This window comes from Amblyraja radiata, chromosome 1 (genome assembly GCF_010909765.2).
Source record: "Amblyraja radiata isolate CabotCenter1 chromosome 1, sAmbRad1.1.pri, whole genome shotgun sequence".
Classification (NCBI taxonomy): domain Eukaryota; kingdom Metazoa; phylum Chordata; class Chondrichthyes; order Rajiformes; family Rajidae; genus Amblyraja; species Amblyraja radiata.
In genome coordinates, this window is record NC_045956.1 from 190,421,699 (window position 1) to 190,434,019 (window position 12,321).

General features: G+C 46.4%; 1 protein-coding gene across 4 annotated transcripts in view; it reads left to right on the forward strand.

The window, feature by feature from the left end:
• mogs (mannosyl-oligosaccharide glucosidase) overlaps positions 1-12,321 on the forward strand; it is a 68,231-nt gene that overhangs the window by 32,620 nt on the left and 23,290 nt on the right. Inside the window, exon 3 of one of the 4 annotated variants that reach the window (XM_033036353.1) lies at positions 2,824-2,968. The gene's annotated coding sequence lies outside the window, so the exon portion shown is untranslated. Of the gene's footprint in view, positions 1-2,823; positions 2,969-3,626; positions 3,833-12,321 lie in introns of those variants that run through there. The other 3 variants (XM_033036333.1, XM_033036343.1, XM_033036362.1) reach the window with 3 other exon arrangements.

Consider the following 12,321-nt stretch of genomic DNA (forward strand, 5'->3'; position numbering starts at 1 on the left):
GGGAATAACTGTGCACAGTTCCCTGAAAGTGGAATCTCATGTAGATAGGGTGGTAAATAAAGCTTTTGGTGTGCTGGCCTTTATAAATCAGAGCATTGAGTATAGAAGTTGGGATGTAATGTTAAAATTGTACAAGGCATTGGTGAGGCCAATTCTGGAGTATGGTGTACAATTTTGGTCGCCTAATTATAGGAAGGATGTCAACAAAATAGAGAGAGTACAGAGGAGATTTACTAGAATGTTGCCTGTGTTTCAGCAACTAAGTTACAGAGAAAGGTTGAACAAGTTAGGGCTTTATTCTTTGGAGCGCAGAAGGTTAAGGGGGGACTTGATAGAGGTCTTTAAAATGATGAGAGGGATAGACAGAGTTGACGTGGATAAGCTTTTCCCACTGAGAGTAGGGAAGATTCAAACAAGGGGACATGACTTGAGAATTAAGGGACAGAAGTTTAGGGGTAACATGAGGGGGAACTTCTTTACTCAGAGAGTGGTGGCTGTGTGGAATGAGCTTCCAGTGAAGGTGGTGGAGGCAGGTTTGATTTTATCATTTAAAAATAAATTGGATAGTTATATGGACGGGAAAGGAATGGAGGGTTATGGTCTGAGCGCAGGTATATGGGACTAGGGGAGAATACGTGTTCGGCACGGACTAGAAGGGTCGAGTTGGCCTGTTTCCGTGCTGTAATTGTTATATACTCTCTAGAATTTAGGAGATTGAGAGGGGATTTTATAGAAACTTACAAAATTCTTAAGGGGTTGGACAGGCTAGATGCAGGAAGATTGCTCCCGATGTTGGGGAAGTCCAGGACAAGGGGTCACAGCTTAAGGATAAGGGGGAAATCCTTTAAAACCGAGATGAGAAGAACTTTTTTCACACAGAGAGTGGTGAATCTCTGGAACTCCCTGCCACAGAGGGTAGTCGAGGCCAGTTCATTGGCTATATTTAAGAGGGAGTTAGATGTGGCCCTTGTGGCTAAGGGGATCAGAGGGTATGGAGAGAAGGCAGGTACGGGATGCTGAGTTGGATGATCAGCCATGATCATATTGAATGGCGGTGCAGGCTCGAAGGGCCGAATGGCCTACTCCTGCACCTAATTTTTATGTTTCTATATGGTTATATGGTTATAAGACCCCCTTTTAAACTCCAGTGAATACAAGCCCAGTCTTTCCAATCTTTCCTCATATATCAGTCCCGCCATCCCAGGGATTAACCTCGTGACCTACACTGCATTCCCTCAATAGCAAGGATGTCCTTCCCCAAAAAAGGAGATGAGGAGGAATTTCTTTAGTCAGAGGGTGGTGAATCTGTGGAATTCTTAGCCACAAAAGGCTGTGGAGGCCAAGTCGGGATATTTTTAAGGCAGAAATAAATAGATTCTTCATTAGTGCGGGTGTCAGAGATTACAGGGAGAAGGCAGGAGAATGGGGTTAGAAGGGAGAGATCGATCAGCCATCATTGAATGGCGTAGACTTGATGGGTCAAATGGCCTAATTCTGCTCCTATCACATGATCTTGAAAAGTTAAACTAAACTGAAACTCAAGCCAGGGGGGTTCAGTTCCGGAATGCTGGATGGGGGCAAATGTTGTACCATTATTTAAGAAGGACAGCAAGGACAAGCGTGGGAACCACAGACTCCTGCCCCACCCTCATTGATCACCTTTATCACCTCATCAAAAATCTCGAGCAACTTCGACACGACCTGCCATGTACAAAGGCATGCTGACTGTCCCTAATTAACCCATTCTCCTCCAAATGGGAGTAAATCTTATCCCAAAATATCTTCTCCAATAGTTTCTCTACCACTGACGTGAGGCTCACTGGCCTATAATAAGCGAGTTCAGTATTCCGAAAAACGCAAGGAATCATAGGATTTGTCAAAGGTCACTCGCGATAAACATTCCCGGCAGCTGTGCTGCTGCATGGATACAGACATGCTTTTCATCCGTAATCAGAATCGAACCCGGGTCTCCAGCGCTGTTGAATTGCTACTGGACTGTCCCCTCCCGAGTGTCCCATCCCTGTCCGGGGTGGCCGAAGATGTCCGCTGTGACCCTGAACTGACGGGACACTGGCCCGGAGCTATGGAGTAAGCCTGGGGCTGCCGCTGCTCCGGGCCGGTATCCTGTCAGTCCAGGGCTGTCGGTTAATACGGCGGGACAGGCAGAGTTGAGCTGGAGTTAGCGTTTCTTCTCCATGCTGGCTGTAAGCCTGAGCGACCACTGCTCCAGGCCAGTGTCCCGTCAGTCCAGGGTCACCCCGGACATCTCCGGCCGCCCCTGGACAGGGATGGGACACTCTGGCTGGGACTGGAACGGTCCACTAGCAATTCAACAGCGCTTGCAACGCCGGAGACCCGGGTTCGAACCTGACTACGGATGAAATGCAAGTCTGTATAGATGCAGCAGCACAGCTGCCGAGAATATTTATTGCGAGTGACCTATGACCTGGGCATGCGCAGTCGGAATACCGAACTTGCTTATTCTTTTCCTGAAGCCAGACCCTTTTAGCCCTTGTAATTGCCTGCTTGAGTTCTTGCCTTCTTTCTTTATATGGATTATGTGCCGGTAGATAAGGGTCGGTCTTGCCATTAGTTTTGTCACAGACATGGTGTGCTGTACTGTTCTGTTTCATTTCTAACTGTTTCTGATGAAAGGCCTTGGGGAAACAACACTGTTACTGGTGTTTCTGTATCCATTGATCTTGCCTGATCTGCTGAATATTTCCCTTAAGTTCTGTAGAAGTCATGGCTGATTAATTGTTGCCTTATTTCTGTCCACCTTTGCTTATATTGTGCTTTGCTCTTGTTCTCCTCTTTGCCAAGGAACTCCACTTTGGCTTGTAATACTGCTGGTACTCATCCTGCTTCTGCTTATCGTGAATGGAATCTTGACATTATTCATATGCAAGAAGTGGCGTAGATCTGTTTCAAGAGCAACAATAGCTACTGTCGTCTAGAAAAGTTTGAGGTAAGTTGCCATTCAATGCACAAGAGTTTAGAAGGATGAGAGGGTATCTCATTGTAACATATAAGATTGTTAAGGGCTTGGACACACTAGAGGCAGGAAACATGTTCCCGATGTTGGGGGAGTCCAGAACCAGGGGCCACAGTTTGAGAATAAGGAGTAAGCCATTTAGAACGGAGACGAGGAAACACTTTTTCTCACAGAGAGTGGCGAGTCTGTGGAATTTTCTGCTTGAGAGGACGGTGGAGGCAGGTTCTCTGGATACTTTTAAGATAGGGATCTTAAAAATAGCGGAGTCAGGGGATATGGGGAGAAGGCAGGAACGGGGTACTGATTTGGGATGATCAGCCATGATCACATTGAATGGCGGTGCTGGCTCGAATGGTCTACTCCTGCGCCTATTATGTTTTACTATCGTACTAGCCAAATGTCTGTGCATTACTTCTTTTGATCGGCCAATATTGTGGTGCAGATCTCTGGAGAACAAAGACTGCACCCCTCCCTCCCCATCCCCCGTGTTCCTCCTCTACCTGCCCACTCCCCATGCCTTGCTCTAGTATCTTTGCTCCCTCCCTGTCCCTGTGTGTGTGTGTGCGCTGCCGCTGGGCGCGGCGCTGCTGTGGGAGTTTGAGGCGTGCCGGCGTTGCCTCTTGCACACAGTGAGTGAGTGTGACGGCAGGGCGGCATTGTGGTTGGCAGCGGGGCGGAGGCGGCCTGCGGACCGGGCCGGGAGACGCGGGTGCCGGGGGAGCGAGAGCAGGAGCCGGTCAGTCGGTCAGAGCGCCACACACACACGGCCCTCGCATTCCCACAGCACGCACTCACTCACTCACCCGGTTGTTGAGAAAGCTACTACGAAGATAGACCGTAGGTGGATTGTCAAACATACGTGTATTTCTTGTCCGATCGTTTGCTCTCTTTTAAGCTCAGCAGTTGCAGAAGACTTGTTATAACTAATGAAGGGGTCTGTGCCCGAGCGGCCACTAGCAGCCATCAGTCTGCAGTTATTTGCCTGCCTATTTTGCGATGCATTTGGAGATTTTCATATTGCAGGGCGCATGACAAAGTAGTTTGCAGATGGTATATAAACTGTCCAAGTAGCCTGTCAAGTAAATGATCATGGTCTGGTCAGTGAGGCAAACATAGGGCAAAGAGATTCAGCCCAAAGCATGATGAGATCGATCATGCATTTGAGGAAGTGCCACGCAACTAGAGAATCCAGGGCCAATAGCAGGACATTGAGTAACGTGGAACAACACAACCACACCTGACCTATGTACACAGATCATATACAACGCTAGTCAGCTCACCATGGAGGTTACAAGTCAGACAGGTAGTACAAGTCAGACAGGTAGCTCACCATTTTCATGACTTTTTTACCCAGAGTTGTAAATCTGTGGAATTCTCTGACACAGAAGGCAGTGGAGGCCAATTCATTGGATGTTTTCAAGAGAGAGTTAAATTTAGCTCTTGGGGCTAACATAATCAAGGGATATGGGGGAAAAGCAGTACTAATTTTGGGCAAAAGGTACTGATTTTGGATGATCAGCCATGATCATATTGAATGGCGGTGCTGGCTCGAAGGGCCGATTGGCCAACTCCTGCACCTTTTTTCTCTGTTTCTATTAAATTGCTTGTCTCAACTACCTCCTCTAGCAGCTCATTCCATATAATCACCACCTTCTGAGTAAAAAAGTTGCCCCTCACCTTAAACCCATGTCCTATGGTTCTTGATTCCCTTACCCTAGATAAAAGACTCTGCATTCACCCTATCTATTCCCCTCATAATTTTTTACACCTCTTTAAGATCACCCCTCAGCCTCCTGCACTCATGGAAACATAGAAAATAGGTGCAGGAGTAGGCTATTCGGCCCTTCGAGCCTGCACCGCCATTCAATATGATCATGGCTGATCATCCAACTCAGTATCCTGTACCTGCCTTCTCTCCATACCCCCTGATGATCCCTTTAGCCACAAGGGCCACATCTAACTCCCTCTTAAATATAGCCAATGAACTGGCCTCAACTACCTTCTGTGGCAGAGAATTCCACAGATTCACCACTCTCTGTGTGAAAAATGTTTTCCTCATCTCGGTCCTAAAATATTTCCCTCTTATCCTTAAACTGTGACCCCTTGTTCTGGACTTCCCCAACATCGGGAACAACCTTCCTGCATCTAGCCTGTCCAACCGCTTAAGAATTTTGTAAGTTTCTATGAGATCCCCCCTCAATCTTCTAAATTCTAGCGAGTACAAGCCGAGTCTATCCAGTCTTTCTTCATATGAAAGTCATGACATCCCAGGGATCAGTCTGGTGAACCTTCTCTGTACTCCCTCTATGGCAAGAATGTCTTTCCTCAGATTAGGAGACCAAAACTGTACGCAATACTCCAGGTGTGGTCTCACCAAGACCCTGTACAACTGCAGTAGAACCTCCCTGCTCCTATACTCAAATCCTTTTGCTATGAATGCTAACATACCATTCGCTTTCTTCACTGCCTGCTGCACCTGCATGCCTACTTTTAATGACTGGTGTACCATGACACCCAGGTCTCGTTGCATCTCCCTTTTTCCTAATCGGCCACCATTCAGATATGAGTCTACTTTCCTGTTTTTGCCACCAAAGTGGATAACCTCACATTTATCCACATTATACTGCATCTGCCATGCATTTGCCCACTCACCCAGCCTATCCAAGTCACCTTGCAGCCTCCTAGCATCCTCCTCACAGCTAACACTGCCCCCCAGCTTCATGTCATCCGCAAACTTGGAGATGTTGCATTCAATTCCCTCGTCCAAATCATTAATATATATTGTAAATAGCTGGGGTCCCAGCACTGAGCCTTGCGGTACCCCACTAGTCACTGCCTGCCATTGTGAAAAGGACCCGTTTACTCCTACTCTTTGCTTCCTGTCTGCCAGCCAGTTCTCTATCCACATCAATACTGAACCCCCAATACCGTGTGCTTTAAGTTTGTATACTAATCTCTTATGTGGGACCTTGTCAAAAGCCTTCTGGAAGTCCAGATATAACACATCCACTGGTTCTCCCTTATCCACTCTACTAGTTACATCCTCGAAAAATTCTATAAGATTCGTCAGACATGATTTACCTTTCATAAATCCATGCTGACTTTGTCCAATGATTTCACTCGTAGGAAGAAACGTCTTAGCATTATCTTTCTCCCTATAGCTCAGCGCCTCTAGTTCTGGCAACATCCTTGTAAATCTTCTCTGCACCTTCTAGCTTAATGACATCCTTTTCACAGCAGAGTGACCAAACCTGAACGCAATTCTCCAGACACGGCCTCACCAACGACTTGTACAACTGGAACATAACATTTATATTCAATATCCTGACTGATGAAGGCCAATGTACCGAAAGCCTTCTCTAGCCACTTTCAGAGAACTATGTCCCTGCCCTCCTAGATCCCTCTGTTCTACAACACACCCTCAGGCACCTGCCATTCACTACGTAGATCCTGTCCTGGTTTGATTCCAAAATGCAACACCTCGCACTTATCTGCATTAACCTCCATTAGCCATTCCCTTGTCCACTTCGCCTGCTGATCAAGATTTCGCCTGTTGTAAGTTTTGATAACCACCTTCAGTCCACAATACTACCTACTTTAATGTCATCTGCAAATTTACTAATCATGCCTTGTACATTCTCATCCAACCCATTAATATAAATCACAAATTGCAGTGTCCAGCATCAATCCTTCAGGCCCACTACTAATCACAGCCCTCCGTTTGAAAAATAACCTATCACCACCCTTTTCTTCCTTCCATGAAGGCAATTCCGTATCCAGTTAGCGATCTCTCCCTGGATACCATACAATCTAACCTTCCAGAGCAATCTTAGCCTGAAGAAGGGTTTCGGCCCGAAACGTCACCGATTTCCTTCGCTCCATAGATGCTGCTGCACCCGCTGAGTTTCTCCAGCATTTTTGTGTACCTTGTCAAATACCTCGCTGGTCCATATAGACAACCTTTACGGCCTTGCCCTTGTAAACATTCTTGGTTACTTAAAAACTCAATTTACAGAGAGAGGTTGGATACTTTGATAAAGTCCCCCATGATAGTCTGCTGGATTTGGAGGTATTAGTTACAGGGTGAGATTGGACGGACTTGGATTGTTTTCTGGAGAATGTCAGAAGTTCTGTGGAGACCACATATTATGAGAGGCATTGATAGGTGGAACCTTTTTCCAAGGATGGAAAAATCAAATGCGGTAACAGTCAAGACTGAATAATGAAATTAGTTGGAACTGTGTCTGGCTATGCAGTCATTGGTATAGAGTGAGTAGACCAGGGGGCTGAGTACACTACCTTGAGGTGCTCCTGTCAGTAGACCAGGGGCTGAGCATACTACCTCGATGTGCTCCTGTGCTCTGTTGATGAGTTTACATGATGCTGTTGAACACTGATGAACAATGCGGGACGTATGTGTCAGCAGGGCAAAGTGTGGGGTACATTTATTACACAGAGCCTGGCAGCTTCACGGCACTCGCTGCCAGGGATGGTGGTTGAGGCAGATAACGATAGTGGCATTTTAGAGATTTTTAGATAGGCAGGAAGAGGAAGGGTCAGGATAATGTGCATGTAAATAAGTGATGGTCATGGCATCATGTTCAGCACAGACATTGGCGGCCTGTAAGAGGGGCAGGTTTTTTTACAGAGTGTTGTGTGTGCCTGGAGCACACTGTCGGGAGAAGTGGTAGATTCATTCTTACATTTAAGAGGCTTTAGGAGAAGCACACGGGCATGCAGGGAATGGCAAATATGGATTGAGAAATTTGAGAGCAATCTGAAGGGTGCGTTTGTTCCACAGCTGGAACATTGAATAATGTAACACAAGAACAGGTCTTTCAACCCACCTTGACTGCATTGGTCATAATGACAAACTAACTAATCACATTAAGTTACAAAAGGTGCAGAAGAGATTCTCCAGGATGTTACATTGCTTTGTGGGCTTGAGATATGATGAGGATGGATAAAGGTGGTGAATTTGTGGAATTCATGGCCCCAGACAGCTGTGGAGGCCAAGGCATTGGGTGTTTTTAAGACAGAGATTGATAGGTTCTTGATTATGAAAGGTTACAGGGAGAAGGCAGGAAGATGGGGTTGGTATTGAGGTGTTATTAGTAGGGCGTTTTTTCTTTGAACTATTGGAGTCTGAGGTGTGACCTTATTGAGGTGTACCCGTGAGGGAAGCATAGCAGTAGCTCACAAATTGGAAGGAGTGATGGGAAGGTGGAGGTTAGGGTCAGTAAGACTCAAATGAAAGACAGGCAAGGAGGAATATGGTGACACTAATGAGTGAAGTGTGCTGTGTTCAATGCAAGGAGTATTGTGTTGAGTTGTTGAGCTTGGAGCCTGGATCAGTGTTTGGGACTATGATGTTGTGGCCATTGGGAAACATGGTTGTGAGATGGACAAGAGTGGCAGCTCAATGTTGTGGAGTTTCCATGTTTCACACGTGATGGAGAGCGAGGTAAAGAGGTGATGTAGTTACATTACTGATCATGGAGACTATCACGACGGCACTCAAGAGAGGACATACTGGATGGTTCATCCATTGAGGCGGAGTGGCTGCAGCTTCGAAACAAGAAAGGTACAAGCACTCTAATGGGATTGTACTACAAGCCCAGGAAACCTGGGCAGTCAATGGAAGTGTCTTAAGGGCAGTCAGTGTTATGGTCGAGGGGGTGCTGAAGGTCCTAACATGTATAAATCTAGACAAATATCCCGGGGCTGATCAGATCTATCCGAGGACTCTGTGGGGAAACTAGAGAGGATGGTGCTGTGATAGAGTTTTTGCCTCACAGCGCCAGAGACCTGGGTTCGATACTGACAACGGGTGCTGTCTGTTCAGAGTTTGTACATTCTCCCCGTGACCACGTGGATTTTCTCTGGGTTCCTCCCACATCCTAAAGATGTAAGTTAATTGGCTTTGGTAAAATTGTGAAATTGTCACCAGTGTGTAGGATAGTGCTAGTGTACGGGGATTGCTGGTCAGCATGGACTCGGTGAGCCAAAGGGCCTGTTTCCACACTATCTCTAAACTAAACTAAATTGCAGGTGCCCTGGCTGAGATTTATGTCATTAAATACGGGTGAGGTGCCAGAAGACTGGAGGGTGACAAAGGTTGTACCTCCAATGTAAGAAGGGCTGCATGGAAACGCCTGGGAGCTACGGGCCAATGAGTCTAACATCTGTGGTCGGAAAGTTACTGTAGAGTATTCTGTGGGATAAGATATACATGCATTTAGATGGACAGGGGCTGATTAGGGATAGTCAGCATGGTATTGTACATAGGAGATTGCGACTCATGAATCTGATTGTTTTTTGGAAGATGTAACCAAAACGGTTGATGAGGGCAGAGCTGTAGACATTGTGTATATGGATTTCAGCAAAGCATTTGACTAGGTTCCGCAGGGTCGGCTGCTCTAGAAGGTCAGATCCCATGGCATTCAAGAGGAGCTTGGGATAGAAAATTGGCTTCATGGAAGGAAGCAGAGGGTGATGGAAGATTGCTTCTCGTACTGGAGGCCTGTGACCAGTGGTGTGCTTCTGGGTTTGCTGGGCCCATTACTGTTTACATAGAAACATAGAAAATAGGTGCAGAAGTAGGCCATTCGGCCCTTCGAGCCTGCACCGCCATTCAATATGATCATGGCTGATCATCCAACTCAGTATCCTGTACCTGCCTTCTCTCCATACCCCCTGATCCCTTTAGCCACAAGGGCAACATCTAACTCCCTCTTAAATATAGCCAATGAACTGGCCTCAACTACATTCTGTGGCAGAGAATTCCAGAGATTCACCACTCTCTGTGTGAAAAATGTTTTTCTCATCTCGGTCCTAAACGATTTCCCCCTTATCATTAAACTGTGACCCCTTGTTCTGGACTTCCCCAACATTGGGAACAATCTTCCTGCATCTAGCCTGTCCAACCCCTTAAGAATTTTGTAAGTTTCTATAAGATCCCTCCTCAATCTTCTAAATTCTAGCGAGTACAAGCCGAGTCTATCCAGTCTTTCTTCATATGGAAGTCCTGACATCCCAGGAATTGTCTGGTGAACCTTCTCTGTGCTCCCTCTATGGCAAGAATGTCCTTCTTCAGATTAGGAGACCAAAACTGTACGCAATACTCCAGGTGTGGTCTCACCAAGACCCTGTACAGCTGCAGTAGAACCTCCCTGCTCCTATACTCAAATCATTTTGCTATGAATGCTAACATACCATTCGCTTTCTTCACAGCCTGTAGATTGTCATCTATATCAATGATTTGCATGAAAATGTTCAAGGCATGATTAGCAAGTTTACAGATGCCACTAGAGTGGGTGGTATTGTGGATAGTGAAGATGGTTGTCAAAAATTGCAGTAAGATCTTGATCGGTTAGGCAGGGGGCTGAGTAATAGTTGATGGAATTTAATACAGAGAAATGTGAGGTGTTGCATTTTGGTAAGTCTAACATGGGCAGGAGCTACACAGTGAATGGCAGGGCTCTGGGGAGTGTTGTAGAGCAGAGGGATCTAGAGGTGCAGGTACATAGTTCCATGAAAGTGGCATCACAGGTAGATAGGGTGGTCAAAAAGGCTTTCAGCACATTGGCCTTCATCAGTCAGTGTACTGAGTATAGAAGTTGAGAGATCATGTTACAATTGGACAAGACATAGGTAAGGCCATAATTTACAATATTGTGTTCAGTGTTATGCACCCTTTTATAGAAATGATGTTATTAAGCGTGCAGAGAAGGTTTACGAGGATGTTGCCAGGAGGACCTGATCTACAGACTGAGGTTGAGAAGGCTAGGACATTATTCCTTGGAGTGCAGGAGAATAAAGGGTGATCTTATAGAAGTGTATAAGATCCTGAGAGGAATAGATAGGGTAGATGCACAGAATCTTTTATCCAGAGTAGAGGAATCACAAACCAGAGGATGTAGGTTTAAGGTGAGTGGGGAAAGATTGAATAGGAAACTGAGGGGCGGTAGGTATATAGAATAAGCTGCCACAGAAGGTAGTTGAGGCAGGTACTTTCACAACATTTAAAAAAACCTTTGGACAGGTACTTAGGAAAGATTTAGGACGGGTCAGAACCTATGCCCCCAGGGCCGAATGCGGCCCGTAACCCGAAATCATTGGCAGGCGGATTTTTTTTCCAGTAATCATCCGGCCCGCCGAGCGCCCCGAGCAGCGGCCAAGCTCTAGGTGTACTGTATCCTGCACAAAGCCGCCGGCACAGCCGCGCAACTTTCTGTGAACACGTTTAAGAAAGAACTGCAGATGCTGGAAAAATCGAAGGTAGACAAAAATGCTGGAGAAACTCAGCGGGTGAGACATGCAAGGATTGCATGAGGCTGCCTCACCCGCTGAGTTTCTCCAGCATTTTTGTCTACCTGTGAACACGTGATTTGATACCTGCCATATGGGGCGGGATCCATGTGTACACGTGATAAATGTGGCCCGCCATCCGCTCACAGACATGCGTCCTGGCCCCTATGCAGAACAAGGTTGCCCACCCCTGGTTTAGGATATGGGCCAAACGCAGGTAGATGGGATTAGTGTCGAGGAGTTGCAGACAGTGAGGAAAGCTATCGGAACATACAGCGGGATTGCCGATGGATTTTAACTTCAGCAAGTGTGAGGTGTTGCACTTATGGAAGCTGAATGCAAGGGGAGAGAGTATGCAGTTGATGGCAAGATCCTTAATAGCATTGATATGCAGAGGGATCTTGGGAGTCCAAGTTCATAGCTCACTGAAGGTAGCAATCAAAGTACATATGGTGGTTAAGAAGGCATGTGGTATGCTTGCCTTCATTGCTGGGGGCATGGAATATAGGAGTTATTTCTTCTTCTTCTTGTCGAGTCCACACACAAGATTAAAAGTTGTTCAGCCAGAGCTGAACACACTTCCCGGCATTTGCATACAATGGTGTCTGTCTTGTCGCTTCTTATGCGTGGTGGTGGAAAGATTGGTGGAAACAGGGCCGCAACGTGAACACTCTTTCATTGACCCCAAATATAAGAGTCATGAAGTGATGGGACAGCTGTATAAGACTTTGGTTGTGTCGTATTTGGAGTGTTGCGTGCAAGTCTGGTCGCCCCATTGTGGGAAAGATGTGGAGGCTTTGGAGAGGGTGGAGGAGGTTTACTTGAATGTTGCCGGGATTAGAGGGTTTCAGCTACAGGGAGAAGTTGAATAGACTTGGATTGTTTTCTCTGGAACATCAGAGGTTGAGGGGAGATGATAGAAGTGTATAAAATGATGCGGGGCGTAGATAGTGTAGACAGTCAGAACTTTTACCCCAGGGTGGAAAAGTTCAACACTAGAGCCCATAGCTACAAGG